Here is a 26,835-nt window from a genome sequence, read left to right as displayed (position 1 = left end):
ATACTGTATAATGGCCACATGATGCTCCATACTGTATAATGGCCACATGATGCTCCATACTGTATAATGGCCACACATGATTTTCCATACTGTATAATGGCCATTGGCCACATTATACTCCATACTGTATAATAGCCCAACATGATGCTTCGTACTGTATAATGGCCACACATGATGCTGCGTACTGTATAATGGCCACACATGATGCTCCATACTGTATAATGGCCACACATGATGCTCCATACTGTATAATAGCCCCACATCCAGCCTCCGATCCATACACCTCGTACGCACACGGCTATGCTACATCCACACTGTAAACACCTCCTGACCTCACACATAGCTTACCTTCCTCCAGCGCCATGACAACCAGCAGAGTCCTGTACACGGAGGTCCTCCCGATCATGTGACCCCCCTGACTCCTCCCATCCTGTGACTTCATCACAGGTCCTGTGTGCACAGAGCAGCCAATATGCTGCTCTGCGGGTGCAGGGGCTCAGGGAGCTGACCGGGTGAAATACACACCTCCCAACCAGTGCGGGACAACTAATGTCCCGCCCGGGATCGCGGGGCTAACTGTCAAAATCGGGACAGTCCCGCTGGATCCGGGATGGTTGGGAGGTATGAATAAAAGGTACTATGAAAAAGATGACCTTGGGTGATGATGTCACAATATTGTATGAAAATATAATATAAGTTAGGTTCTCTTGCCTGTTAGTGCCATGCGGTGGGCTAAACCTCCCCCCTCCACTTTCTGTTTTGCTTGCTGGAATGTGTGTGAAGCTTTTCTTTTCAATGGGGGTGGAAGAGCTTTTATTGCTCTGGCTGTACATTCCTGACTTTTGAGCAACTCACTCTTCATGCCCCTCCCAAAAGAATTTTTACGATCGCTTGGGTAGGCTCAAACTTTTCTCCAGCTAGAACTGGATTAGAAGTCTCCAGAATCCATGAGGGTCTTTTGTTCTAATAAGATATTGGGCCAACGGTTTTGTCTAGGAAAATGATGGGTCCAGTTTGTGAATCTCCATTGACGGTTCTGTCAGCCACTCTAAACATGTGCTTCTAACTCCATCAGGTAAAAAGTAGGGATTTCTCTGTAATTATGCATCACAAATAGGACATATTTGATCTCATTAGAATGCCAACATTAATACGAGATGAATGCAGGGTTTGTTATGACTATGACATGTTCTGTAGCGGAGTTATAGGCATTAGACAAATTTAGGTTGAATTTAGTTAAACTGAAGAGATAGGAGGGTCTGGGAAAACCAACCCTTTTTGGTGATGTCATCGAGCTACACTTTATAAGTTTCTACCCTCACCCCAGCCTGGAGTCTGCTGGAGTCTGTGTAAGCCTGATCTTACACCAGAGTCCTGATGCATTGGGACATATGGGAACTCAACTAGCCTGGTTGCCTCAAATGATCTGAACACATGTAAGTGTTATTTCTCATTTAACCCCTGTTATTTTTATAATTACCTCTGTACGTATTTGCAATTGTCTCTTTTTGTAACAACCTTGTAATATTTTTCTATAAACACTGCCTAAACTTTAATGGGGTATAATATTTAATACTAGATTCGTTCTTCATGCTCTAAAACGTACCTTAAGCCTTCTGAAGGGAATTACGCTACTGTTTTGGGTTAGCTTCGGACCCGTTTAATCGAAGCTGGTGGCAGCATCCCGTGTACGGGCCTTTGGGTGTCGTTATAGCGACTGCGGCCTTGATAATTATTGTTCCTGCCTGAGTGGGAGTATTTATATCGCCTCGCTGCAGCATGCCCAATAGCCAGTACATAGCAGGCAGCCTTTCTGGCGACTAATTTTCCTAGGTGCAGTACCTAATCTGACCTGAGGGTACAGGGGGTGCCAGAGAGCTGCAGGTTTCAAGTGGAACTGTAAGCGGGATATACATAAATCTCTGCAGTTCGGGGTATATTGAAGAGCAGTGGGATACCTAAAATAAGCCCCTGCTGTAAACTAAGAGGTCAATAGCCTTGTGTGTGTTTTTTCATCACATTGTAGCAGTGGAGGGATAACTAAGATAAGCCCCCCTGCACATGTGATAGCCGTCTGTTGGCCTAAAGTCACCCCGATCCGTGACGTAGGGGTGACGGTCACGGGTGAATCGTGACATATTGGCGGCAGCGGTGTGCATTCGTGACTGATCTCGAGGCATTTTTAATCATATTTGAAAGGTTAGCACAGTGGGAGAAGCTGCAGCCCAAGCAGTGGGCGGAGGTTCCTGCCCTCTGTCTAACTGCCAAACCCCAAAAGGCTTATTATGACCCGGACTTACAGAAAGCACAGGAGTATGCTAAACTGAAACCAAAATATTAGTGCTTTCAGAAGTGACTTTGTCACAGCACAAAAGGTCCACCACTGGGTGTATTGCGGTGACAAACCCCCTTGCTCTCCAATGTTCTACTTGCTACATCTTGCACAAATGTGGTTGCAGCCAGAGTACTCTGCCCCAGCTCAAGTGGTCAAGTGCATTATGGACAGATTTATTCAATTCCTTCCTAGGCCGGTGCAAACTAGGTTGCCCAGGGAGAATCCCAGAATGCGAGTGACCTGTTGGCCTAGTGGAAAGGTACCAGTTGTTCGAGTAGGCCTTAGGGAAACCGGGCACTGTCACATCCCCGTACTGGGGTACTCAAAATGAGCCTGACTCTCAAAAGAAGGGTAATAGAGTCACAACTGGTGGTAGTCCCAAGAGGCCGCTGAGTGTTTGCCAAAGGCCACTGGTAAGGATTTAATTTGTTGTAGGTGTCACTGTTCTTGGCACATAGCAGTCTGTTGTCCTATGTCCAGCCAACAGGTGAACTACAGAACAGGGAGGCGCTGTTTGTATTATGCCTATCTGTCCTGAAGTGTGGACTATCAGTCCGGCAAGGGGCTGCAGGCATGTCCCATGAAAAAAAAAAAAAAAAGTACTGGTGTCTGGATTCTTGGACTCTGGGAGTTTGGTGATCCTGATAAGGGCCACACACCAGTTGATGCCCAGAAAGCTCATGAGCGTCCTCTGTATTCACGGAGATGCCAAGGACTACTAAGTTCAGGCTAGTGTCAGACCATGTGCCCCTAAGATGGATGAGGGAAAGGATGTTAGCCTTAGTGATATGAACACGGAAGTTTGCTCCAGCATATCATGTGCTGAGGAGTTAATCAGCCATGATAAGGGCTGGGTTTTTGTGAACAGCTGAAGAGTTGGGTAGGAGGCTGTTTACCATAGCTCTACCCTAGGGTGTTGTCCAGAAGGTAAATGTGAAGCCTTTGGACTCAGTGTTTGGTGTGTCTGGAGATGAGATCTCCAGAGCTGTGCTTGTATTAAAGAGAGCTGAACACTGTTGTTTTCCCCTGAGCAGCCACACAAGACTGTACTATATGCTCTTTCTGTTTTTCTCATTATGCCAGAAGGGCCGTGTATGTTTACCATACTTTGCGCTGCTTTATGCAGTACGTTTTTAATAAATCACTCGTCAGTCAATTGCATTATTGTCCTGATGATTGGAGGCAGCAGAGTTGTGTTCCCCTAAAGACTGGTGATACCGGTGAGATCTGGGTGTTCTATCTGGTGTCATCTTTGACAAAATGGCTGTGTATCCTTGACAAGTGCCATTATATACCTGTACAGGCACCATCACTGTCCCCATCGGGCTCACAATCTACATTCCCTATCGTTATATGAAATCATTTCTGGAAGGAAACCTAGGGAAACACAGGGACAACATGCAAACTCCCTAGAGATGTTTCTTTGGTGGGATTTAAATGTCTTTTTTGACATTCTAATCAGTTTTTCTACTTCTTCCGTGGACATCCTTTAAGAATAGCAAGGTTACTGAGGAAAAGTGTCCATATGTTATCCGGATACCGGCGCACAGCCCCCCTCATTCCCAGCAGGTGAGACCCTGCAATATCCCTCATTAATGAGGATGCAGACATAAGAGCTGTCACAGCTGATTTCATGATTCACCAGCAGAAAACAACAGAATTGTTGAATGTTGGCCGCATTGATCACAAGGGGCCTTGCGACGTCTGCAGTGGGGCAGAAGAATTTAATTATCAAGTTTGGCGCCATGAAGCATGAGGGAGATCTAGTGATCCCACAGGATTGTGAGGAGCACGATACCTGGTCTGGCCCGAGGGTCACAATTATATGGCCAATACCATCTGACACATACAGTATATGCCATAAAGAAAATATAAGCCACCTGTACCGCCTCCTGGACTCCCACCCTTCGGGAGAATGGGGGTCGCCCTCCAGAACCTGATGTTCAGATAGGAGATTGCGCCTGCTGCTCTGGTTCTGAGACTATTCACACAGACGCCCTTTTCTGCAGGGCCACACCAAGGTCAGGACACCCCCGTTCTACCTTAGCACTGCCTGCCCCTGCTCCACGCCTTCCTGGTGACTGCTCACATGTATTCTCCATTCCAGATGTGATCAGGTGGTTGTGGCCTGGAGGAGCGGTTCACACTGCTCCGAGGAGCGGATCTTCCCTGAGGAGCAGCTCACACTGCCCTGAGGAGCAGATTTGCCCTGAGGAGCGGCTCACACTGCTCCGAGGAGCGGATCTGCCCTGAGAAGCAACCCACACTGCTCCGAGGAGCGGGTTGCACTGCCCTGAGGACTGGCTCACACTGTTCTGAGGAGCAGATTTGCCCTGAGGAGCATCTCACACTGCTCTGAGGAGTGTCTCGCACTGCTCCGAGGAGCGGATCTGCCTTTAGGAGCGTCTCACACTGCTCCAAAGAGGGGATCTTCCCTGAGGAGCGGCTCACAGTGTTCTGAAGAGCAGATTTTCCCTGAGGAGCCTCTCACACTGCTCCGAAGAGGGGATCTTCCCTGAGGAGTGGCTCGCACTGCTCTGAGGAGCGCACACCTAAAACAGAGGTTACTCCTGTGCACTATGATCAGGTGACTGCAGCCGACAGGCGCTTCTCCCACAGTCTGATGACATTATTCACCATGACTGATGATGAATACAATGTGCAGTGCTGGCAAAATCATGTCCCGCCTCACATTAATCCTAGCGGAAGCAGAGGAGGGGTCGTTGATTTCCAGACATTCACCAACAATTATTAACCAAAATGTGGAGGGACCCAGAAGTGCAGCTTGTCTCTAATCCTCCCTTGTGTGATACTGTCTGCTGACCCGTGTATATAATCCTATCGTGTGGTGGGGTACACAATGGTGGTTCTCTGCTCTGTACAGATATCGGTACTAGTGATGAGCGAGTGTACTCGTTGCTCGGGTTTTTCAGAGCACGCTCGGGTGACCTCCGAGTATTTGACTGCTCGGAGATTTAGTTTTCATCCCGGCAGCTGAATGATTTACAGCTACTAGCCTGCTTGAATACATGTGGGGATTCCCTAGCAACCAGGCAACCCCCACATGTGCTCAGCCTGGCTAATAGCTGTAAATCATTCAGCTGCCGTGACTAAAACTAAATCTCCAAGCAGTCATAAACACTCGGCGGTCACCCCAGCATGCTCTGGAAAGCCCGAGCAATGAGTACATTCTCTCATCACTAATCGGTACTATTCTGACCAATTGCTTGGCGCAGCAGAGGAGAAGCATGCGTTGTGTGTGTGTGTATATGTATATGTATATGTGTGTATATATATATACGGTATATATATATATATATATTAATATTAGTTATGGCCAAAAGAGTTGGCATCTTTAAAAGTGTTCCAGAATATGAAGTATTTCTCCCAGAAAATTATTGCAATTACACGTTTTCTTATACACAGAATGTTAGTTGGGAGGGACCTCCAGGGTCATCGGGACCCCCACTCAATGACTCCACTCAATGCAGGAGTCACTAAACCATTTCAGACAGATGTCTGTTCAGCCTCTGAAGACTTCCATTGAAGGAAAACTCACCACCTCTCGTGGCCGCCTGTTCCACTCATTGATCACCCTCACTGTCACCCTTCTAATATGTAATCTGTATCTTCTCCCTTTCAGTTTCCTTCCATTGCTTCTCGTGTTTCCATGTGTAGATGAGAATAATGATGACCCCTCTACACTGTGTCAGACCCTCAGATATTTGTAGACAGCTATTAAGTCTCCTCTTAAGTTTTCTTTTTTGCAGCTAAACATTCCCAGATCCTTTACCCGTTCCTGGGAAGGACATACAGTACTTTGCAGTCCGCTCACCATCCTGGTCGCTCTTTGATCGTGCTCCAGTTTTTCAATGTGTAGAGATTAGAACTGGATGCAGTATTCCAGATGAGATCTGACCATGAAGGAGTTGAGGAGATAATTACTTCACGTGATCTAGACTCTATGCTTCTCTTAAACATCCTAGAACTGTATGCCTTTTCTGCTGCTGCATCACACTGTTGACTCCTGTGCAGTCTGTGATCTATTAGTATACCCAAGTCTTTTTCACACGAGCTGTTGCTTAGTTCTATTCCTCCCATTCTGTAGATGTTATTTTTGTTGCCTAGATGTAGAATCTCACATTTCTCAATGTTAAATACCATTCTATTAGTCACTACCCATTGTTCAAGCTTCTCTAGATCCTTCTGAATCCTTTATCTGTCTTTTCTAGTGTTAGCTATCTCTTCTAGCTTTACATCATCTACAAATCTGATTTGTTTACCTTTTAGTTCCCTTATCTAGATCATTTATAAAAATGTTGAACAACACGGGTCAGGACAGAGACTTGTGGTACTCCACTTGTAACACTGGAGTCAGGACATAGCCTTTTGGTACCCCACTTGTAACACTGGGGCCAGGACATAGCCTTGTGGTACTCCACTTGTAACACTGGGGCCAGTTTGAGCACGATCACTGTGCCGGTTATGAATCCACCTAGACATAGCATTGTCAATCCATATTTAGTCACTTTTTCAATAAGGATAGTATGAGATACTTTATCAAATGCTTTGATGAAGTCGAGATATACTATACCTATTACATTTCCGTGATCCACCCAGTCAGCGATTCCATTATTGAAGAAAATTAGATTAGTGTGGCATGACTTGTTTTCTATAAACCCATGCTGGCTCTGGTTACTTACACATGTTTATTGCCTTTGTGTGTTTTAGAAAAACACAAAAAAACTAAGAAAAAAAGGCAAATTGGACATAATGTCACACAAAACCCAAGACCAAATTGTTGGCACCTTTCCAAAATTTTGGGTAAAAAACTTTGTTTCAAGCATGTGATGCTCATTCAAACTCACCTCTGGCAAGTAAGAGGTATGGGCAATATGGAAATCCCACCTGAAACCAAATACAAAGGGGAGAAGTTGACTCAATCTTTGCATTGTGTGTCTGTGTGTGCCACACTAAGCATGGAGAACAGAAAGAGAAGAGACCTGTCTGAGGACTTGAAAACCAAAACTTTTGTAACCTTGAGATTGTTGATATTTTTCAAGTCCATCTCAAGAAATAGTGATGTTCCTTTGTCCATGGTTCCCAACATAATCAAGACGTTTACAACTTGTGATGGCTCTGTAGCTAATCTCCCTGGGCATGAACAGCAGAGAAAAATTGATGAAAGGTTGCAACGCAGGATAGTCTGGATGGTGGATAAGCAGCCTCAATCAAGATACAAAGAAATTCAAGCTGTCCTGCAGGCTCAGGGTGCATCAGTGTCGGTGCAAACGATCTGTTGAGATGTGAATGAAATGAAACACTGTAGAAGACCCCACTGCTGACACAGAGACATAAAAAAGCTAGACTGCAATTTCCAAAAATGTACATAAGTCAAAATCATTCCGTGAAAGTGTCTTATGGACAGATGAGACCAAGATAGAGCTTTTTGGTAAACCACAGCCATCTGCTTTTTACAAAAAATGGAATAACACCTGCAAAAAAAGAACACAATACCTACAGTCAAACATAGTGGAGGGTTAATGATATTTTGGGGTTTTGCTGCCTCTTGCACTGGGTGCCTAGACTGTGTGCAAGGCATCATGAAATCTGAAGAATAAAAAAAGGATTTTGGGTGGCAATGTAGTGCCAAATGTCAGAAACCTGTGTTTGCGTCCTAGGTCATGGGTCTTCCAGCAGGACAATAATCCCAAACCATACTTCATGAAGCCCCCAGAAATGGATGGAAACAAAGCGCTGGAGAGTCTGAAGTAGCAGCAATGAGTCCGACTCTAAATCCCATTGATCACCTGTGGTGAGATCTTACAATTACTTTTGGAGAAAGTGAAATACAAGTGACCTGGAGCAGTTTGTAAGAAGAGTCATCCAAGATTCCAGCTGAGAGGTGTAAGAAGCTTGTGGTGGTTATAGGAAGCGATTGTTTGTAGTTATTTTTTCCAAAGGGTGCAACCAAATATTAAGCTGAGGGTGCCAAGTATTTTGCCTGGCCCATTCTTGGGGTTTAAGCCCTAGCATCAGACCATTGAGACATCAGGGGAGCACTGCCACCCCCACATGTGCAGGGCTACCATTGGACCTGTAGATGGTGCAGCGCCCCAGAGTCCTGGTCGTTGCAGTACTGTGGCTCCGCCGCTAAGGGGGGCTATGGTACGTCTGATGGCACTGAAGGAGTTCATCTGACCAGGTATCACAGACACCAATACATTTCACAGTCTGGCCTCCAGGGGGAGCTAAGGGTTCTATTTATTAGGCCACTCCTCACAGTCTGGTAAAACTGGGGGTTAGGCAGGAAGTTAGATAGAAAGCTGGCTGGGTTGGAACCAGGCAACACCTTGTGGCAGAGGGTGTTGTAGGGGAAGATTCAGAGGGGTCCCTGTCAGGGGTGGGATCCTGACAGAGGCCTAGCGAACAGAGAGAACGTTACGGGACTGCACGATATAGCGGCGGTACCCCAAGAAAGGATAAGAAGCGAGATTTATTGTGCTGAGTGAGAAACGAGATCAACGCAACAAGGAGAATACCAGTAGGAGTCGTGCTGTAAGACGAGGCAACATCCTATTGAGGCACATAACCGGTGGCCGGAACGCCGAGGAAGTATAGAGCTCCAAGCCAAACTTCAAACCTACGGCAGGACAGTCAGCTACAGGCGGGCTGTCTCACCCAGACCCAGGAAGACACAGGGGGGTAACAACAGGAGCGGGGCGACGCTGGAGTCCCGGAAGAGCTCCGAGCCTCCCCGTCATACGGGTGCGTCCTAACCGTAAGATCAGGGGGACGTAGAGGGAGAACATCAGAATCGAGTTGTGAGGGAACACGAGAAACAGACACAACAGTTGTGGGGTACTATCCCGTAAGCACAGCAGGGGAGGACCACGACACAAGCGCAGGAAGGTAGGCACAGATTTCCACCTGCAAAGGGAACTCTGGAGGTGCCATCGGACCGGCCGGACTTGCGCAGCCCTGTTAACCGTATTCCGGATTGAGGACTCAGAAGCCTTCAGTAAAGAGGTAAAGAGACTGCAACCTGGTGTCTTCGTTATTTACTGCACCGCACCTCCACCACCATCCACTTCTATTATTGTACGCCCCTCAGCAGGGTCACGGACCGGGTCTAGCCACCGTGACAACCCCAGAGCAGAGACTCAGAGGCCCGGTACCGGGTACCCCTCGGCCCTGCGGCAGTGGGGGCGCTACAATGGCGCTACCCCAGTGAGGACTCTCCCCAGAATCCAGCGTCTAATCTGTGGAAATCTGCACTTTATCTGCCCATGTGATGTGGCTGAGCAGACAACCCTTGATGACCTCGCCACAAACCTACAGGAAATGAAATCTACAATGCAGGGCGACACTTTGTCACTTTGTGGCGTAACAGTCCAGGAAATGCCTCAGGCTGGTGACACCTGCCCTCATAGATATGTGCTAATCCTCGTGACAGGTATCACACCTCACTGTTGGGAGGACCTCACCTAGTCTGTGATACCTGAGCAGAGGTCACAGGGGTAAAATTCATGCACTTTTTTCTACCCCCCCCCCCCCCCCAATCACATACGATGCAACATATGACGCAGAACACTCACAAAATGTCACCCAACAGGTCTGAAAGATGCTGATTAGAGACAAGGGAAGCTGGGTGGCTTCGGCCATAAGGTGTGATATCGGAGGATGTACAGCAGTGCCACCAGTCAGGTCTCCCCAGGAAAGACTTCACAGCTACTGGGCTATTCAAGAAGAAGCCGCACCAAGGAACGGGCGACACTGAGGAGCATAGACGCAGGGAAGCCGTGCAACAGGTGAGACGCATCATGGTACTGGATGTCCAGCTGTGCCACCAGCTCAGAACTGGCAGCAGCCAGGCGGACCAGCTACTCCATCTACTGTGCCGAGACGTCCGGCCAAAAGTCGTCTTCATAGAAATGTGGCTGAGAAGCCCCAGACATGGAAACAAGAAGAAGAGATGCCAGTCTGCAGGAAAACATAGGAACCGGGAGGCAGAACAATGTCAGCCGGTCTCCAGACCGAGGGGTAAAATGTGGAATATTAGGCTGCGGCAGAAGCAGATTATTCCTGAAGAGCGGCACAATAATGAGGGTCCGCAGGAGCAGTGACGCATGATGGGGGTCCCGCAGGTCTATGGCTGCAGCTCAGGGACTCTAGTTGTAGATTTGCTCAGGTTTAATGGTGTCCTCAATGCTGAGAAACCCAGGAGAAACTCACCATCATGTAATATCATCAGGAGGCGTCAAATTTATTCTGCTGCTGGACAACGAACCCCCAAATCCAGCCAATGTCATTAATAGAAAGAAGTCCTGGGGGTGATGATCCCTCCCAGAGCCCTGATCTCTCATCATCCTGTCTGTCTGGGATCACATGAAGGATCTGCACAAGCCTCATACACAGACGTTATGGGGGTGTTCTCCTTAAGCTGGTGGCAGTCACCAGATACTGAGGATGGAGGGGACGTGTGGTCACAGGATACTTATGATAAAGGTGACGGGCGGTCACCAGATACTGATATTGGAGGCAATGGGCGGTCAACATATACTTATGATGGAGGTGATGGGCAGTCACCAAATACTGATGATGGAAACAATGGGCAGTCACCAGATAATGATGATGAAGATGATGGGTGGTCACCAGATACTTACGATGGAGGTGACGGGCGGTCACCAGATACTGATGATGGAGCTGATGGGCGGTCACCAGATAATGATGATAGAGACGATGGGCAGTTACCAGATACTTATGATGGAGATGACGGGCGGTCACAAGATACTGATGGAGATGATGGGCGGTCACCAGACACTGATGATGGAGGCGATGGGCGGTCACCAGATAATGATAGAGACGATGGGCGGTTACCAGATATTTACGATGGAGGTGACAGGCGGTCACAAGATACTGATGGAGACGATGAACCGTCACCAGATACTAACAATGGACGGTCACCAGATACTGATGATGGAAACGGTCACCAGATACTGATGATGGAGGTGACAAGTGGTCACCAGAAAATGATGATGGGACGATGGGCGGTTACCAGATCCTGATGATGGAGACGATGGGCGGTTACGAGATACTGACGATGGGCGGTCACCAGATACTGATAGATTTTTTTTTCTCATTCACTTTCCATTTTGTAAGTTGATTTTTATCAATTATGGACACTTCTGTTGCCAGTAAAGATCTCCCTCCCAGTATACAATGCATGTAGAATTTCCATACACCTCTCTAAAATCTTGTCATGTGGAAGGATAATTTCAGAACTTTCTCCCCAGTAAATCTCTCTCATAATCTGTACATATCCACTGAGAGACAAGCTGAAATCTTTTTTGGTGGAAAAAGAAAGTAAAATAATGTGGTTGCATAAATCCCTCACAGGGAACGCAGGCTTCACTGCGTAGACTTCACTTCAGAGGCCTGAAGCCACATGCCCCATTGGTGCTACCAGGCGCCCTACTACGACCAATGCATTACTTCCATTCTTATCCTTTCACCTGACGCCTATTGTCTCATACGAGGTAGCAGTTCATTCCCAGGCTCAAAACGTTAAGAAATCGCTTAGAAAACATTTTTCTCATTTTTGTCATTTATCACTGTGGTGAACTTTTGTGCAAAATAATAAACACACATATTTGGAAAGAAGCTCTAGGAGTGCGGCTGTGTACTATGTGGTTCAGTACCAGTCTGTCCAGCACCACTGTTTGAGTGCACATCCGTACACTAACACTTTGTTGCAGTCCCCTGGGAGTTTCTGGCAGCGTTCAGTGGTTTTGGATCGGAGTCTCTAAGTGCGGCACATCTAAAATTGGCAATCCATGCTGGCTCCTCCTTGCAGCAGCTCCACATCTGTCAGATTGCGGGGGCATCTCCTGTATACAGCACCCTCAGCAAGACACCACAGATTGCCCCTTGGGTTCAGGTCACCACAGATGGGGGAATAAACTGAGGGGCTGTGCAGATAGGGGGAATAAACTGAGGGGCTGTGCAGATGAGGGGGAACAAACTGAGGGGCTGTATAGATGACGGGGAACAAACTGAGGGGCTGTGCAGATGAGGGGACAAACTGAGGGGCTGTGTAGATGAGGGAGGACAAGCTGAGGGGCTGTGCAGATAGAAGGGAGTTAAACTGAAGAGCTGTGCAGATAGAAGGGAATAAACTGGGGATGTGCAGATATGGGGACTAAACTGAGGGCCTGTACAGATAGAAGGGAATAAACTGAGGGGCTGTGCAGATAGAAGGAAATGAACTGAGGGGCTGTGGAGATAGGGGGAATAAACTGAGGGGATGTGTAGATGGGGGAATAAACTGAGGGGCTGTACAGATAGGGGGGAATAAACTGAGGGGCTGTGCAGATGGGGGAATAAACTGAGGGGCAGTGCAGATAGAAGGGAAAAATCTGAGGGACTGTGCAGACAGAAGAGAATAAACTGAGGGGCTGTGTAGAAGGGGGAATAAAAGGAGGGGCTGTGCGGATGGGGGTAATAAACTGAGGGGCTGTGCGGATGGGGGAATAAATGGAGGGGCAGTGCAGATGGGGGAATAAAAGGGGCTGTGCAGATGTGGGAATAAACTGGGGTTGTGCAGATGGGAATAAACTGAGGGACTGTGCAGATGGGGAGAAAAAACTGAGGGGCTGTGCAGATGAGGGAATAAACTGAGGGGCTGTGCAGATGGGAAGAATAAACTGAGGGGCTGTGCAGATGAGGGGGAATAAACTAAGGGGCTGTGCAGATGAGATGGAAGAAACTGAGGGGTTGTGCAGATGGGGGAATAAACTGAGGGGCTGTGCAGAAGGGGGAATAACATGAGGGGCTGTGCAGATAGGGGAGAATATACGGGCTATGCAGATGGGGGGAATAAACGGGTTGTGCAGATGGGGGGATAAACTGAGGGGCTGTGCAGATGGGAAGAATAAACTGAGGGGCTGTGCAGATGAGGGGGAATAAACTAAGGGGCTGTGCAGATGAGATGGAAGAAACTGAGGGGTTGTGCAGATGGGGGAATAAACTGAGGGGCTGTGCAGAAGGGGGAATAACATGAGGGGCTGTGCAGATAGGGGAGAATAGACTGGGGCTATGCAGATGGGGGGAATAAACAGGGGTTGTGCAGATGGGGGGAATAAAATGAGGGGCTGTGCAGACAGAAGGGAATAAACTGAGGGGCTGTGCAGATAGGGGAGAATAAACTGAGGGGCTGTTCAAGGTGGCATAAAATGAGTCAGCGTGGGGGGACATGAAATCAGGGGCTGTAAATGCGAGGCAGCAAAGTATATGAGACACAGGTGAACATACTGTATATCAGGCTGTGGAGGTCAAGGTACTGGGGACTGCGGTGACCATACTCGATAGGGGTCTGTGATGAATATCATACTATTTGGGGTGTTGCTTGTGTTCCATAATACTGTGGGGTGTTACAGGGGATCAACATACTATACATTGGTGATGTGGTGGGCATCATTCTATTTATGGGGGTATGTAGTGGATATAATTGTATATATGGTGGGCTGTGGTGTTGACCATACTATACAGCTCTGGCAAAAATGAAGAGACCACTGCAAAATGTTCAGTTTCTCTGAATTTTCTCTTTATATTTTTGAGTAAAATGTAAATTGTTCTTTTATTCTATAAACTACTGACAACATGTCTCTGAAGTTCCAAGCAATACATTTTGTATTTATTCTCTGAAAATGAGAAATTGTAAAATAACAAAATATGTATTGCTTGCAGACCTCAAATAATACAAAGAAACCAAGTTCATAATCATTTAGAAACAACAATACTAATGTTTTACCTCAGGAAGAGATCAGAAATCAATATTGTGTGGAACAACCATGATTGTTAATCTCAGCTTTCCTGCGTCTTGGCAGCTTTCCACCAGTCTCTCACTCTGCTCCTGGGTGACTTTATGCCACTCCTGGTACAATAATGTCAGCAGTTCTTCTGTGTTTGATGGCTTGTGACTATCCATCACCCTCCTGATTACATTCCAGAGGTTTTCAGTGGGGTTCAGGTCTGGAGATTGGGCGGCCATGACAGGGGTTTGATGTGGTGGTCTCTTCATTTTTGCCGGAGCTGTATATTGGGGTGGTTGTTGTGGATATAACGTAATACTGTATGGGTGGCTGTGGTGACCATCATACTGTGTAGGGGGACAGTGTGAGGGCAGCTTGGTGGGCACTATGAGGGCACAGTGTGAAAAGGGTCACAGAATTAATATGGAGAGGGGTCAGCGGGAAACGGAGGCACCATGTGGAGAGGGGGTAACATGATGGGACAGTGTGGAGATCTAGAAAGTGTGATGGAAAATTAGAGATGGGACAACCGGTTCATGAGGGCAGATGGTGGGCGGATATAGCTGATAACGGTAGACAGTGTGGAGGCCATATACCAGAGCAAGCTTAGAGTCTTATAATGGACAGAAGCATGTTAATAGCACTCTTATCTTTAAGCACAATGTGTCAGCATGTGCTGCAAAAGCCCAGAGAAGAGAGGTCTGCAGAGAAGAGCGGTGGATGTGAGAAGTCATCATGGCGTCTAGACAAGATGGAGATGAAAAAAAGAAACTGTTATCTATAAGGTACCTGGCTGTAAGTGGTTACATCTTATCAGTAATGTGGTTCCTGTATGGTCCGCAATCTGGTGATGGCTGTTTATAACAACTCCAAGTATCTCCTTACCATTATTAAGGGCATACTGGCAGTTGTAGGGTATGTGCACACGTCCGGATTTCTTGCAGAAATTTCCTGAAGAAAACCGGAAATTTTCTGCAAGAAATCCGCATTTTTTTTTGCGGTTTTTTTCCGTTTTTTTTTTTGCGTTTTTTTTTTAGCATTCTGCAAGCGTAATTAGCTTGCAGAATGCTAAAGTTTTCCAAGCGATCTGTAGCATCGCTTGGAAAACTGACTGACAAGTTGGTCACACTTGTCAAACATAGTGTTTGACAAGTGTGACCAACTTGTTACTAGATGCTGCTTATGCAACATCTATAGTAAAAGATAGAATGTTTAAAAATAATAAAAAAAAATAAAAAAATGGTTATACTCACCCAGACGATCTCCTCAGCGGCGTCCGTTCCTATAGATGCCGGTGTGGTTCAGGACCTGTGATGACGTCGTGGCTTGTGATTGGTCACGTGAGTCACATGAGCGGTCACGCGACCAATCACAAGACAGCGACGTCATCACAGGTCCTGAACCACACCATCTATAGGAACCGAAGCGGCAGCATGCACCGGAGAGGCGGGAACACTTCGGCGGCCATCAGAGGGTGAGTATAGGACTATTTTTTATTTTAATTCTTTTTTTTTTACCAATTATATGGTGCCCAGTCCGTGGAGGAGAGTCTCCTCTCCTCCACCCTGGGTACCAACCGCACATAATCTGCTTACTTCCCGCATGGTGTGCACAGCCCCGTGCGGGAAGTAAGCAGATCAATGGACTCCTAGGTGTGCGGAATCCCCGCAATCCGCATTTTTTAATGAACATGTTGCTTTTTTTCCGCGATGCGATTTTTTCGCGGAAAAAATCGCAACATTTGCACAAAAAATGCGGAATACCCTCTAAATAATAGGAGGCATATGTAAGCGTATTTTTCGCGTTTTTATCACGTTTTTATAGCGAAAAAACGCGAAAAAAACGCGAAAAATCCTGAACGTGGGCACATGGCCGTAGGGTTGTAGGTTCATGCAATGCAATTGCTTATGGGGATGACTTGCTATTACAGTAGATTGTTGTCCTAAACTTGGCTCTTGTATTCAAGTACTCTTGGTTCTGATCATGTATTCATGTACTTAAGGTGGTCCTGGTGATGTAGTCCAGTACTGATGGTTGGTCTGTTGATGTGTTCATATACTGAGAGTGGATCTAGTGATGTACTAATGGTGATACTGGTGATGTATTTATTTACTGATGATGTTTCTGTTAAATTTCAAGTAGCATTGATGGCTCAGGTGCTCTAATTATGTACTGACGATGATTTTGGCTTTGTATTCATGTAGTGATAATGGTACTGTTGATGAATGTATCACCAGAATCGTCATCACTACATAAATACAGCACAATAACAACCGCAGTGCATGAATATATCACCAGAATATGTCACCAGACCATCATTAGTTTTTTGTCATTTCTCGCATGACGGACACAAAAACCATTAGACGTATCCCTTTATTTATCATGGAGTTTTTTTATCGTTCCATTAGGGCAGGTACCAAATGCTGGATACCTTAATTGAACCCAAACATCCCCCATTATCGTTACACTTCTTAGTTTCCATAACTGGCCTTGAGTTCTACATTTAAAATAAAGGACGTCAGGGATGAAAATCAACTATTCTGTCCCTTGTATCGTGTAAATGGTCAGAAAAAAATGATTGATTTCCCCTAAGCACATAAAGGAAATGTTCTAAAGTGATGGACTGTCTCGTGCCAGACATCTGCGGACTGTGACATCACTGTCCTACGAGCCTCATGACAGCAGGGTGCGGGGGGTGAGCTGTAACTGCTGCTGTACACACGGCGGGGTCTGTATATCCTGCCTGTGATGATACTGAGATACCTGAGCTGTACAGAGGGTGTGAGACTCTGCAGGGTATATCACTGTGTAAGTACCTGTCAGTAGGAGCGATGTTCTGCAGAGGGCAGGGTGTGATACTCTGCAGGGTATATCACTGTGTAAGTACCTGTCAGGAGGAGCGATGGTCTGCAGAGGGCAGGGTGTGATACTCTGCAGGGTATATCACTGTGTACAGTACCTGTCAGGAGGAGCGATGGTCTGCAGGGTGTGATGCTCTTCAGGGTATATCACTGTGTACCTGTCAGGAGTAGCGATGTTCTGCAGAGGGCAGGGTGTGATACTCTGCAGGGTATATCACTGTGTAAGTACCTGTCAGGAGGAAAGATGTTCTGCAGAGGGCAGGGTGTGATACTCTGCAGGATATATCACTGTGTACAGTACCTGTCAGGAGGAGCAATGGTCTGCAGGGTGTCATACTCTGCAGGGTATATCACTGTGTACAGTACCTGTCAGGAGGAGCGATGGTCTGCAGGGTGTGAAGCTCTGCAGGGTATATCACTGTGTAAGTACCTGTCAGGAGGAGCGATGGTCTGCAGGGTGTGATGCTCTGCAGGGTATATCACTGTGTACAGTACCTGTCAGGAGCGATGCTCTGCAGAGGGCAGGGTGTGATGCTCTGCAGGGTATATGACTGTGTGAGTACCTGTCAGAAGGAGCAAGGCTCTGCAGAGGGCAGGGTGTGATGCTCTGCAGGGTATATCACTGTGTACAGTACCTGTCAGGAGGAGCAATGGTCTGCAGGGTGGGGTACTCTGCAGGGTATATCACTGTGTAATACCTGTCAGGAGGAGCGATGCTCTGCAGAGGGCAGGGTGTGATACTCTGCAGGGTATATCACTGTGTAAGTACCTGTCAGGAGGAGCGATGCGCTGCAGGGTGTGATAGTCTGCAGGGTATATCACTGTGTACAGTACCTGTCAGGAGGAGCGATGCTCTGCAGCGTGTGATAGTCTGCAGGGTATATCACTGTGTAATACCTGTCAGGAGGAGCGATGGTCTGCATGGTGTGATACTCTGCAGGGTATATCACTGTGTACAGTACCTGTCAGGAGGAGCGATGCGCTGCAGGGTGTGATAGTCTGCAGGGTATATCACTGTGTAAGTACCTGTCAGGAGGAGCGATGCGCTGCAGGGTGTGATAGTCTGCAGGGTATATCACTGTGTAACACCTGTCAGGAAGAGCGATGCGCTGCAGGGTATATCACTGTGTAAGTACCTGTCAGGAGGAGCGTTGCGCTGCAGGGTGTGATACTCTGCAGGGTATATCACTGTGTACAGTACCTGTCAGGAGGAGTGATGCGCTGCAGGATGTGATAGTCTGCAGGGTATATCACTGTGTAATACCTGTCAGGAGGAGCGATGCGCTGCAGGGTGTGATACTCTGCAGGGTATATCACTGTGTGTACAGTACCTGTCAGGAGGTGTGATGCGCTGCAGGGTATATCACTGTGTAAATACCTGTCAGTAGGAGCGATGCGCTGCAGGGTGTGATACTCTGCCGGGTATATTACTGTGTAAGTACCTGTCAGGAGGAGCGATGCGCTGCAGGGTGTGATACTCTGCAGGGTATATCACTGTGTAAGTACCTGTCAGGAGGAGCGATGGTCTGCAGGGTGTGACGCTCTGCAGGGTATATCACTGTGTACAGTACCTGTCAGGAGGAGCGATGCGCTGCAGGGTGTGATAGTCTGCAGGGTATATCACTGTGTACAGTACCTGTCAGGAGGAGCGATGCTCTGCAGGGTGTGATAGTCTGCAGTGTATATCACTGTAATACATGTCAGGAGGAGCGATGGTCTGCAGGGTGTGATACTCTGCAGGGTATATCACTGTTCAATACAAAAATGCCCAGGCTCATATTAATCAGTAAGCCAAGCGCCATCACCTAGCTACCTGTATATCACTCCATTACCATATACTAACAAAGGACAAACATAGGAGTTTTATGGTAGAAAAACTTATGACAAATCTTTATTAATACAATCACACGTATATTGACAAACAATTTTTTTAAAATATATATGATGGTAAAGGACACCAATGAGCAACATACAGCACCATATAAATATGAACGACCAACGAGAAGGACCACAAGTATATGAGGTAAATGGCCCTATCCAATAGTGTGTCCAGAAATATCCCCACAAGACCTCTAGGGGGCGCACAGCACCAGTTCTGTCCCAATGGTTAATGCATGATGATGTCCACAGTTCATAATAGCTCCGTCTCAGGCCGCTTTCACACGTCAGTGATTCCGGTACGTGAGGTGACAGTTTCCTCACGTACCGGAGACACTGACACACGTAGACCCATAAAAATCAATGCATCTGTTCAGATGTCATTGATTTTTTGCGGACCGTGTCTCCGTGTGCCAAACACGGAGACATGTCAGTGTTCGTGGGAGCGCACGTTTTACACGGACCCAATAGAGTCAATGGGTCCGCGTAAAACACGGACCTCACACGGACATTCTCCGTCTGGGGTCCGTGTGCGTGCAGGAGACAGCGCTACAGTAAGCGCTGTCCCCCCCACATGGTGCTGAAGCCGGTATTCATATCTTCCCTGCAGCAGCGTTTGCTGTAGAGAAAATATGAAGAATAGTGTTAAAAATAAAGATTTAGGTGTCCGCCGCCCCCCCACCCCCTGTGCGCCCCCCCGCTGGTCAGAAAATACTTACCCGCTCCCTCGCTCCTTCCTGGTCTGGCCGCGCCTCCTACTGTATGCGGTCACGTGGGGCCGATCATTTACAATCATGAATAGTCGGCTCCGCCCCTATGGGAGGTGGAGCCACATATTCATGACTGTAAATGATCGGCCCCACGTGACCGCATGCAGGAGAAGCCGCGGCCAGACCAGGAAGCAGCGAGGGAGCGGGTAAGTATTTTCTGACCAGCGGGGGGGGCGCACAGGGGGTGGGAGGGCGGCGGACACATGGATCTTTATTTTAAACACTATTCTTCATATTTTCTCTGCAGCAAACGCTGCTGCAGGGAAGATATGAATCGCAGCTTCAGCACCATGCAGAGTGGGTACCACACGCTCCGTGTGGTACCCACTCGCCATACGGGCGGCACACGTGTGCTGCACGTATGGCCTCCGTGAGTTCCCAGGCACACGGACACGGATAACTCCAGTACCGATTTATTCCGGTACCGGAATTATCTGGACGTGTGAGACAGCCCTTACACGCCACCATGTAGATACAAAGTTATAACATAGGTATTAGACAGGAAGCATAAGGGTTAACCTTACCGGTGCCATAATGGACGCACCCTGACGTACGTTTTGCCGCTTTACAGTATGGCTTCTCCAGGGGAGGTGTGTTTCCACTCTCCTGCAGGACCTTACGTGTCCCTGGTAACCGGTCACATGTGGGACCACAAAAGATAGGAGACTCGAAGACTGAATTATCGTTATCATGATGCCATAAAACGCTACAATTTGGAATAACCCCTTTATGATATATATATTATTTTGTAATGGTGTCTATAGCTCACTTGGTATTTATATCTGTTGCTGTGGCTGCGGTGCGCGTGCTTGCCGCCGCCTGCTGCCCTGCGTGGTCCGGCAGTGGTCACCGCTGGCGTCTGACTGGGAGCTATGGTTACCTCCTGCTCGGACGCTGGGCGGTGATGGGTTTGGTGGGGTCGGCCGCAGGCGCATGCGCCGTATACACACAGCCCAGCAGCGGCCGGTCACGTGACACACATGTGACCGGTTACCAGGGATACGTAAGGTCCTGCAGGAGAGTGGAAACACACCTCCCCTTGAGAAGCCATGCTGGAAAGAGGCAAAACGTACGTCGGGGTGCGTCCAGCTGCGCATTACGGCACCGGTAAGGTTAACCCTTCTTCTGTCTAATACCTATGTTATAACTTTGTACCTACATGGTGGCGTGTGAGACGCAGCTATTATGAACTGTGCACATTATCATGCAGTATCCATTGGGACAGAACTGGTGCTGTGCGCCCCCTAGAGGTCTTGTGGGAATATGTTTGGACACACTATTGGAAAGGGCCATTTACCTCATATATTTTTGGTCCTTTTCGTTGGACGCTCATATTTATATGGTGCTGTATGTTGCTCATTGGTGTCCTTTACCATCATATATATATATATATATATATATATTTTTTAATTGTTTGTCAATATACATGTGATTGTATTAATAAAGATTTGTCATAAGTTTTTCTACCATAAAACTCCTATGTTTCTCCTTTGTTAGGGTATATCACTGTGTACAGTACCTTTCAGGAGGAGCGATGCTCTGCAGGGTGTGATACTCAGCTTTCACCTTCCTATATTTCATGTTCTATAAGATCAGTTTTTTCATAAAAGCAACAAAATTATGTATAACTAGATGGCAGCCCGATTCTAAAGAATCGGGAGTCTAGAATCCATATATACTTTATTTATTCAAATGGAAGAATAATACAATTAATAAATAATAGTAAGAAAGAACAAAAAATGGCTGCACTCACCAGCTCTTGACAATTCTTGACAGTACGGCACATTTCTGATTGGTCGCTCGCAGCAGGCGGCAACCAATCAGAAAAGTGCCGCGCACCACGAAGGCATATATCTTTGTCCACCCTGAGCGGGTGTAGGACGCTGGTGACGTCACTTATCTCCGGACATTATCTCCGGACAAAGCCACGGAAGTTGGCACAAATTGCCGGAAGTAGTATTCTAGGCAATTATATATTAGATTTTAATGTTATCAGTGTTTACCTTTGAACGTTTATATTGTATTGTCCTGTCACCAGCCATGTGTACGATTATCGGCCGAAAGCCTCTCTGGAACCAATAATCACCCCATGTAAAGGTATCTTTATAAGTTAAAGATTCAGAATACTATGACTTTTATCATATCCTGAACAGTCAAGTTTTTTATGAACCGTTAAGGTTTTCTGGTTGAAGTAAAAAAAACTCTGAGTGTTTACAGTTTGAAACCATAAAATGTTGAAAAATTATGTCATTCTTGAGTATATCACTCAATGGTGCTCATAAACGTGTCAAATTTGATCTATAATATACTTTAATATACATTACTTTAATCTTTAATATACTTAAGAACAGGGTCCCAGACATCACACAGGGGGTCTGAAACACCGCACAGTGGTCCAAAATATCGCTGTGCTCTGCCTGGGGCCCCATATGCTGCCTGGGGCCCCTGTGCTCTGCCTGGGGCCCCTGTGCTCTGCCTGGGGCCCCATGTTCTGCCTGGGGCCCCTGTGCTCTGCCTGGGGCCACTGTGCTCTGCCTGGGGCCCCATATGCTGCCTGGGGCCCCTGTGCTCTGCCTGGGGCCCCATATGCTGCCTGGGGCCCCTGTGCTCTGCCTGGGGCCCCATAGGCTGCCTAGGGCCCCTGTGCTCTACCTGGGACCACTGTGCTCTGCCTGGGGCCCCATATGCTGCCTGGGGCCCCTGTGCTCTGCCTGGGGCCCCTGTGCTCTGCCTGGGGCCCCATGTTCTGCCTGGGGCCACTGTGCTCTGCCTGGGGCCCCATAGGCTGCCTGGGGCCCCTGTGCTCTGCCTGGGACCACTGTGCTCTGCCTGGGGCCCCATATGCTGCCTGGGGCCCCTGTGCTCTGCTTGGGGCCACTGTGCTCTGCCTGGGGCCCCATATGCTGCCTGGGGCCCCTGTGCTCTGCCTGGGGCCCCATATGCTGCCTGGGGCCCCTGTGCTCTGCCTGGGGCCCCATGTTCTGCCTGGGGCCCCTGTGCTCTGCCTGGGGCCACTGTGCTCTGCCTGGGGCCACTGTGCTCTGCCTGGGGCCCCATAAGCTGCCTGGGGCCCCTGTGCTCTGCCTGGGACCACTGTGCTCTGCCTGGGGCCCCATATGCTGCCTGGGGCCCCTGTGCTCTGCCTGGGGCCACTGTGCTCTGCCTGGGGCCCCATATGCTGCCTGGGACCACTGTGCTCTGCCTGGGGCCCCATATGCTGCCTGGGGCCCCTGTGCTCTGCCTGGGGCCCCATATGCTGCCTGGGGCCCCTGTGCTCTGCCTGGGGCCCCTGTGCTCTGCCTGGGGCCCCATGTTCTGCCTGGGGCCCCTGTGCTCTGCCTGGGGCCACTGTGCTCTGCCTGGGGCCCCATATGCTGCCTGGGGCCCCTGTGCTCTGCCTGGGGCCCCATATGCTGCCTGGGGCCCCTGTGCTCTGCCTGGGGCCCCTGTGCTCTGCCTGGGGCCCCATATGCTGCCTGGGGCCCCTGTGCTCTGCCTGGGGCCCCTGTGCTCTGCCTGGGGCCCCATGTTCTGCCTGGGGCCCCTGTGCTCTGCCTGGGGCCACTGTGCTCTGCCTGGGGCTCCATATGCTGCCTGGGGCCCCTGTGCTCTGCCTGGGGCCCCATATGCTGCCTGGGGCCCCTGTGCTCTGCCTGGGGCCACTGTGCTCTGCCTGGGGCCCCATAGGCTGCCTGGGGCCCCTGTGCTCTGCCTGGGGCCACTGTGCTCTGCCTGGGGCCCCATATGCTGCCTGGGGCCCCTGTGCTCTGCCTGGGTGTAGGACACTGGTGACGTCACTTATCTCCGGACATTAGCTCCGGACATTAGCTCCGGACGTTAGCTCCGGACATTAGCTCCGGACATTAGCTCCGGACAAAGCCACGGAAGTTGGCACAAATTGCAGGAAGTAGTATTCTAGGCAATTATATATTAGATGTCCCTGCGCCGCCTGCTGGACACACTGGGAACTACAGTTACATAGTTAATACATCCTGAGTGTTACTGACTGCTGAGCCGTGTACCTTATCCTATCCTGTGTGATACTGTCTGCTGAGCCATGTATCTAATCTCCTGTGTGATACTGACTGCTGAGCTGTGTATCTAATACTATCCTGTATGATACTGACTGCTGAGCCGTGTATCTAATCCTCTCCTGTGTGATACTGCTGAGCCGTGTATCTAATCCTATCCTGTGTGATACTGTCTGCTGAGCTGTGTATCTAATCCTCTCCTGTGTGATACTGTCTGCTGAGCCGTGTATCTAATCCTCTCCTGTGTGATACTGCCTGCTGAGCCGTGTATCTAATCCTCTCCTGTGTGATACTGCCTGCTGAGCCGTGTATCTAATCCTCTCCTGTGTGATACTGCCTGCTGAGCCGTGTATCTAATCTTATCCTGTGTGATACTGTCTGCTGAGCCGTGTATCTAATCCTCTCCTGTGTGATACTGCTGAGCCGTGTATCTAATCCTATCCTGTGTGATACTGTCTGCTGAGCTGTGTATCTAATCCTCTCCTGTGTGATACTGACTGCTGATCTGTGTATCTAATCCTCATGTGATACTGACTGCTGAGCTGTGTATCTAATCCTCTCCTGTGTGATACTGTCTGCTGAGCCGTGTATCTAATCCTCTCCTGTGTGATACTGCCTGCTGAGCCGTGTATCTAATCCTCTCCTGTGTGATACTGACTGCTGATCTGTGTATCTAATCCTCATGTGATACTGACTGCTGAGCCGTGTATCTAATCCTCTCCTGTGTGATACTGTCTGCTGAGCCGTGTATCTAATCCTCTCCTGTGTGATACTGACTGCTGAGCCGTGTATCTAATCCTCTCCTGTGTGATACTGACTGCTGAGCCGTGTATCTAATCCTCTCCTGTGTGATACTGACTGCTGAGCCGTGTATCTAATCCTTTTCTGTGATACTCTCTGCTGAGCCGTGTATCTAATCCTCTCCTGTGTGATACTGACTGCTGAGCCGTGTATCTAATCCTTTTCTGTGATACTCTCTGCTGAGCCGTGTATCTAATCCTCTCCTGTGTGATACTGTCTGCTGAGCTGTGTATCTAATCCTCTCCTGTGTGATACTGACTGCTGAGCCGTGTATCTAATCCTCTACTGTGTGATACTGTCTGCTGAGCCGTGTATCTAATCCTCTCCTGTGTGATACTGACTGCTGAGCTGTGTATCTAATCCTCTACTGTGTGATACTGTCTGCTGAGCCGTGTATCTAATCCTCTCCTGTGTGATACTGACTGCTGAGCCGTGTATCTAATCCTCTCCTGTGTGATACTGACTGCTGAGCCGTGTATCTAATCCTTTTCTGTGATACTCTCTGCTGAGCCGTGTATCTAATTTTCTCCTGTGTGATACTGACTGCTGAGCCGTGTATCTAATCCTTTTCTGTGATACTCTCTGCTGAGCCGTGTATCTAATCCTCTCCTGTGTGATACTGTCTGCTGAGCTGTGTATCTAATCCTCTCCTGTGTGATACTGACTGCTGAGCCGTGTATCTAATCCTCTCCTGTGTGATACTGACTGCTGAGCTGTGTATCTAATCCTCTACTGTGTGATACTGTCTGCTGAGCCGTGTATCTAATCCTCTCCTGTGTGATACTGACTGCTGAGCCGTGTATCTAATCCTCTCCTGTGTGATACTGACTGCTGAGCCGTGTATCTAATCCTTTTCTGTGATACTCTCTGCTGAGCCGTGTATCTAATTTTCTCCTGTGTGATACTGACTGCTGAGCCGTGTATCTAATCCTGTGATAGGTGAGGATGCAGGGGGCGGGGCTTTCACTGGGGTTCTGTCAGTCCTGTGACAGGCAGCGATCTCCATGGGAACAGTGAGGGAAGAAACACCCCCCTCTTGCTGATGATGTGACTCTTTTCTGGTTCAATACATTGACGGCATCTGATGGGGGAAGGGGGGTGTTTCTTCCCTCACTGTTGCCATGGAGATCGCTGCCTGTCACAGGACGGAGGGATCCGCAGTGAAAGAGTAAATGGCCTGTGACATCAGAGTATATGGCGTGTGATATAACAGGAGTATACACTGTGTGCAGAATTATTTGGCAAGTTGTATTTTGATCACATGATACTTTTTATACATGTTGTCCTACTCCAGGCTGTTCAGGCTTGAGAGCCAACTACCAATTCAGTAATTCAGGTGATGTGCATCTCTGTAATGAGGAGGGGTGTTGTCTAATGACATCAGAACCCTATATAAGGTGTGCTTAATTATTAGGCAACTTCCTTTCCTTTGGCAAAATGGGTCAGAAGTAGTGTTGAGCGATACCGTCCGATACTTGAAAGTATCGGTATCGGAAAGTATCGGCCGATACCGGCAAAATATCGGATCCAATCCGATACCGATACCCGATACCAATACAAGTCAATGGGACTCATGTATCGGACGGTATTCCTGATGGTTCCCAGGGTCTGAAGGAGAGGAAACTCTCCTTCAGGCCCTGGGAACCATATAAATGTGTAAAAGAAAGAATTAAAATAAAAAATATCGCTATACTCACCTCTCCGACGCAGCCGGGACTTCAGCGAGGGAACCGGCAGCGTTGTTTGTTTAAAATTCGCGCTTTTACTTGGTTACGTGAATTCCCGGCTTGTGATTGGTCAGGTCGGCCATGTTGCCGGGACGCGGACCAATCACAGCAAGCCGTGACGAAATTACGTCACGGCTTGCTGTGATTGGTCCGCGTCCCGGCAATATGGCCGCCCTGACCAATCACAAGCCGTGACGTCACGGGAGGCTGGACACGCGCTCATTTTAAAATGGGCGCGTGTCCAGCCTCCCGTGACGTCACGGCTTGTGATTGGTTGCGCCGCGGTCAACCAATCACAAGCCGGGAGGCTGGACACGCTCATTTTAAAATGGGCGCGTGTCCAGCCTCCCGTGACGTCACGGCTTGTGATTGGTTGCGCCGCGGTCAACCAATCACAAGCCGGGAGGCTGGACGCGCTCATTTTAAAATGGGCGCGTGTCCAGCCTCCCGTGACGTCACGGCTTGTGATTGGTCAGGGCGGCCATATTGCCGGGACGCGGACCAATCACAGCAAGCCGTGACGTAATTTCGTCACGGCTTGCTGTGATTGGTCCGCGTCCCGGCAACGTGGCCGACCTGACCAATCACAAGCCGGGAATTCACGTAACCAAGTAATAGC

General features: G+C 48.4%; 2 protein-coding genes across 3 annotated transcripts in view; one reads left to right on the top strand and one right to left on the bottom strand.

The window, feature by feature from the left end:
- SLC2A1 (solute carrier family 2 member 1) overlaps positions 1 to 26,835 on the bottom strand; it is a 241,083-nt gene that overhangs the window by 200,487 nt on the left and 13,761 nt on the right. The window lies entirely within an intron of this gene.
- The window catches only part of PHC2 (polyhomeotic homolog 2), a 44,452-nt gene continuing 38,322 nt past the window's right edge, over positions 20,706 to 26,835 (top strand). The window contains exon 1 of one of the 2 annotated variants that reach the window (XM_077260463.1): positions 20,706 to 20,764. The gene's annotated coding sequence lies outside the window, so the exon portion shown is untranslated. Of the gene's footprint in view, positions 20,765 to 25,593; positions 25,658 to 26,835 lie in introns of those variants that run through there. The other variant, XM_077260465.1, reaches the window with a different exon arrangement.

This window comes from Ranitomeya variabilis, chromosome 4 (assembly GCF_051348905.1).
Source record: "Ranitomeya variabilis isolate aRanVar5 chromosome 4, aRanVar5.hap1, whole genome shotgun sequence".
Classification (NCBI taxonomy): Eukaryota; Metazoa; Chordata; class Amphibia; order Anura; family Dendrobatidae; genus Ranitomeya; species Ranitomeya variabilis.
The sequence above is the reverse complement of the archived record's forward strand: the minus strand, read 5'-3'. Positions and strand labels throughout refer to the sequence as shown.